The sequence below is a fragment of the Fukomys damarensis genome, unplaced genomic scaffold (assembly GCF_012274545.1).
Source record: "Fukomys damarensis isolate Sample0158 unplaced genomic scaffold, DMR_v1.0_HiC HiC_scaffold_39, whole genome shotgun sequence".
Taxonomy (NCBI): domain Eukaryota; kingdom Metazoa; phylum Chordata; class Mammalia; order Rodentia; family Bathyergidae; genus Fukomys; species Fukomys damarensis.
In genome coordinates, this window is record NW_022900951.1 from 92712789 (window position 1) to 92717980 (window position 5192).

The window sequence follows — 5192 nt, forward strand, 5'->3', positions numbered from 1 at the left end:
TATATTGGCTGCATGGGATGTACAGTGCCACATTTGGCCATCACTTTGATAGCCCCCTGTGGGGTAAAGGACATTCTAATGTCTTTTTTTTTTCCTGTATTGGAGATTGAACCCAGGACCTCCACAAAGAGCTACATCTCCAGCCCTTTTACTTTTTTGCTTTCTTTTTCTTTTTTCTTTTTTTTTAAATTTTGAGACTGGGTTTCACTGTTACCTGGTCTGGGCTCATTCTCTTTCTTGGTGTCTTGTTAGAGGTCAAACAGTGCACTGAGTGAAAGGAGATCACTGAACCTGGTCACCTCCAGGTGCTACTGTTACGGTGAGTGCTCTTTTTTCTTTTCCTTTCAAAAAGGGTTTATTTGATCCTGTGAAAATAGCAGCATTTGTTGTAAGTTAGCACACCTTTGTAGGGAAACACCTTGCAAAGGTAGATTCCTAGCATAAAGCAATGGTACCTTCTGTGGTTTGAAGCACAGGTGGCAGAAAAAGGCCCTTAAGTGAGTTCTAAATGTTAGACCTAAAGCATAGGTCATATTGGGTGATTATCATCCAGGCAGTTTCCATACTCCCAATGATTGACATCAGTCCTGGGAATGCAAGACCAGTTTTCTTACAGTGCAGGGAAGAGTGCAAAGGAATTTGGTCTGCATTCCTGTGAGACCATCTGCCATTGACTGGACCTGTGAAGACTGGGAAACCCAGAGAGGGGAACTAGGTGTTTTAGTTCTTTGCCTTCATGATATTAAGTGTAGAAACACCGCACCCCCACGTGCCTTACTCGTGTCTGTTCCTCTCATTGTCTTCTGGCCTCTCTTGAGCCCTGTTGTCTTAGTTACTTTCCTCATTGTTAACACAAAATACCCAATGCTTGCAGATTAAAGGAGGAGAGGTTTATTTTGTCTCACAGTTTATAGAGGTCTCAGTCTATGGTTGGCTGGCTCCAATGCAGGACAGCATGGCAGAGAAGAATGGCAGAAGGAACGTGGCTCATAGTATGGTGGCAGGGAGCAGAGACTGAATAAAGGGAGTAGCAGGGAAGAGATAAACCCTTTCAGGCTGTTCCCCTAGTCATCAATGACCCATCACTCCTGACAAGGTCCCTGACAGCAAGTCAGCTATAAATCATCAGGGGATTGATGAGTGTCAGGCCCCATAATCTAATCATCTCCCAAAAGCCCCATCTATGAGCACATGAGGCTTTAGTGGGCCCTCTAGATATAAACCATAACACCTGCCCTGCCCTGTGGCCCTCTTCCAGGCTAACAGAGGAGTCACAAACACAGTATTATACTCTCCTAGCCTGAGGCAATTCTTTTCATCCCAAGTCAGTCTGTTTTAACAAACCAAGGGTTTGTATGTCCCCAAAAGTCAATAGCCTTGGGGCCAGGGATTTAGCTCAGTGGTTCTGCTGCCTGCCTCACAAGCATAAGGATCTGAGTTCAATCCTTGTTACCAAAAAAAAAAAAAGTCAATACCCTTCTTGTATACAGATAACAGACTCACTGAGAGAAATTAGGGAAACAATTCCTTTCATAATAGCATCCAAAAAAAAAATGATATATCTAGGAACCAATCTATCAAAGGAAGCAAAATACTTCTACATTGAGAACTACAGCACTCTGAAAAAAGAGATCAAAGAGGATATAAGAGAATGAAAATATATCCCCTGCCCCTGGGTAGGAAGAACCAACATAGTGAAAATGGCCGTATTTCTAAAATTGTTATACAGATTCAGTGCAATCCCGATTGAAATTCCAACAGTATATCTCACAGAACTAAATAAAAAGAATTTAAAAATTCATTTGGAACCAGAAAAGACTTAGAATAACAAAAGCCATTCTAGGCAACAGAGATATGACAGGGGGTATAACAATCCCCAACTTGAAATTATACTACAAAGCCACTGTAGTTAAAAAAAGAAAAGAAAGCAGCATGGTACTGGCAAAGAAACAGACCTTAGGATCAGTGGAATCCATTAAAAGATGCAGAAACAACTCCAGACATAATCAGCTACCTTATCTTTAGCAAAGGAGCCAACCATCCTCACTGGAGGAAAGATAGCCTCTTTAATAAATGGTGTTGGAAAAACTGGGTTTCAACTTGAAAAAGATTAAAACTAGACCCCTATCTATCACTGTACCCTAAAATAAAAGTGGATTAAAGATCTAAATATTAAAGCAGAAGCACTAAACTTACTGTAAGATAAATTAGGTAGAACTCTGGAAGACCTTGGAATAGGAGAAGACTTTGTGAACAAATCCTCAGTAGAACAGGAACTAGCTCAAAGAATCAACAACTGGTGTCCCATCTTATTAAAAAGCTTCTGCACTGTAAAAAAAAAACCCACCAACTTCACAAGTGCAACATCCCAAGTTTGATCCCTGGTACAAAAAAAACAAAACAAAAAAAACCCCAAAAACAGAGAGAGAGAGAGAGAGAGAGAGAGAGAGAGAGAGTCCAAAAACAGAGAGAGAGAGAGAGAGAGAGAGAGAGAGAGAGAGAGAGAGAAACAACCAACAGACCTAAGAGACAACCTACAGTGTGGACAAAAAATTTTACCAGCTGCTCCTCAGACAAAGGTACACTAGAATATATAAAGAACTAGAATATATAAAGAACAATATCTAGAATATATAAAGAACTAAAATCAGACCCACAAATATAAAGACCTGATTCAAACATGGGTATCTGAAATGAACAGACATTTCTCAAACAAGTAAAAGCAGCAAATAAATATATGAAGAAATGTTCAACATCACTGGTCATTCAAGTGATGCAGATGAAAACAACACTGAGATTTCATCTCACCTAAGAAAGAATTGCTGCTATCAAGAAATCCGCCATTGACAAGTGCTGGCGGGGTTGTGGGGAGAAAGAAACACTTCTCCATTGTTGGTGGGAGTGCAGATTGGTACAACCACTGTGGAAATCTATATGGAGATACCTCACACAACTAGGACTAGGGGTTCCATTTTACCCAGCTGTCCCACTGCTGGGTATCTTTCCAAAATAATTAAGAGAATAATACCACAGCAATATATGTGCACCCATGATTATACCAGCACAGTTTGTAATAGCTAAAACTTGGAAACAGTTCCATTGCTCATCAGTTGGAGCCTGGGTAAAGAAGATGTGGTTTTTCTATAAAATGGAGTACTGCTCAGCCATAAAGAATGAGAAACTAGGGACATTTATAGTTAAATGGTTAAATGGATCCACATTGAGACCATACTCAAGTGAAATAAATAGGACACATGTGTAAATACCAAATCGTTTCTCTGGGGTGAAAAACAAAGTGTAAACAAGGTTCAAATTGTATAATTGATAATGTGAAATAGGAAGAAAGGGCCTAGATTTTAGGGTTCAACCAGGATGAACACGGATTGGTACTTTTTGAAGTAGAAATTATCAGACTAACAAGATATAAAAGGCAAGATAAAACATTTGTTGTTTATGGAGCAATACTGCCATCAATAGGATTATTTTTCAGTCCCAAGCTCTTCTGCTCTATAGCAGCTCCCTAGTGAGTTGGGAGATTTCCATAAAATCAGGGTCACAGACAAGGCAGTAAGATGCTCCTCCATTGATACAGAGTTCTAAAGACATGGAGGAAGTATAGCTCAATGCCAGTTTAGCCTTGGAAGCTTCAGAGGCAGACAGCAGAAGCCAGATATCCATGGTGCCTGGAGATCCAGCACAGAAAGTGTCTCCAGAGTCCAGTGGCAGTTGTGTCAGTGGAACTATAAGCTTTTGACAAGAATTCCTTCCCAGCCAGGCATGGCAGTGCACACCTGTAGTCCCAGTACTTGGGAAGCTGAGGCAGGAGGATCGCTGTGAGTTCAAGGCTAGCCTGAACTACATATTGAGACCCCATCTCAAAAAAGAGAGAGAGTCCCCTCCCCACAACAGTGAACATTTACCCTGGAACCTCTTTAGTGGCTGCTTTCTTCTCTAAGGGATTCCAGGGCTCAGGTAGAATACTGTTCTCAGTATTCTAGGTCCTAACTCCTAAAAGAAGCCAGCAACCAGTTCCTTCCTTTGTACATTTCTTTCATGGCCACCTTCCCCAGGAGTTTCAGTAGACTAAGAATATTGAGCAGTAATGAACCTTGTCTCCTTTTTATATTCCTGGCTCCCCAGATCTTTCTTTTTTCCATTAAGTTTATTGGTACATTTAAAGCAAACAATACAGTTACATTTATCATTGGGAATTTGTACCTATGCATGATAACTTGGTTCTTGTTTTTTCCCCATACCCCTGCCCTCCCTTTACCCCCTTCACCCTTCCCTATTTACATATACTTTGTTTCCTTTTTTCATTTTTTCTTCTTTTTCCAGATCTTGAACATGAGCTTGCCCTTGGAACTAGAAATCAAGGAGATAGGAAGATGTGAATGGTGGTACATACCTGTAATCCCAGCACTCAGGAAACTAAGGCAGGAGGACTGCGGATTTGAGGCCAACTTGGGCTACATAGTGAGTTTAAAACTTCCTGGACTGCATAACAAGACCTTGTCTCAAAATGGAGAGGGGGAGTCAGGAGACTCTGTCTAAAGCTCACTACCAATATTTTAGGACTCCCTCTTACCTTGCCCCTGGCTCTTCTTGCTCTTCCCATTTCCCAGAGATCCACCACATACCTGGTAGGAACAACATTCATACTCCTAGGCACAGAGCCCCTCCTTATTAACCCTGACTCCCACTTCTGAAGATCCTCTAGGGTGGCCTGCTTGTTTGAGGCCTGTGACCTAGACTTTCTTTAACTGACTATAGTAAACCAGATGAAACTTGAACTGTAATGCACCTGCCTTACTCTTCCTTGTCTCAGTGTAGTGCTGAATAATTGGGGAATTCTCCATCCTTTCTATAAGAAGCTGGCTATGATAGGGTATCCACTCTTGCTTCTCCATTACTTAGCTGGGCCTCATTCCTTTTGATGGGGCATATCTCTGAGACTCCAGAGCAGAACCCTTCTGGCTGACTTTTATCCTACACCAAAAAACAAGGATCAAGGAGCCAAATGCTCTGCAGTTGCCTTGTCTCTTGGTTGCCAAACATGGCTAGACCTAGGCCTGCCCCCACCTTCTCCTGAGCATGCTTGGTCTTGCCACTGAGGCCTCCATAGTAGGCCACCCCAGCCCAATGGCTTTGGAGGTGTTCAATGGGGTGGCCAGGCCAGACCCAGAACCCCT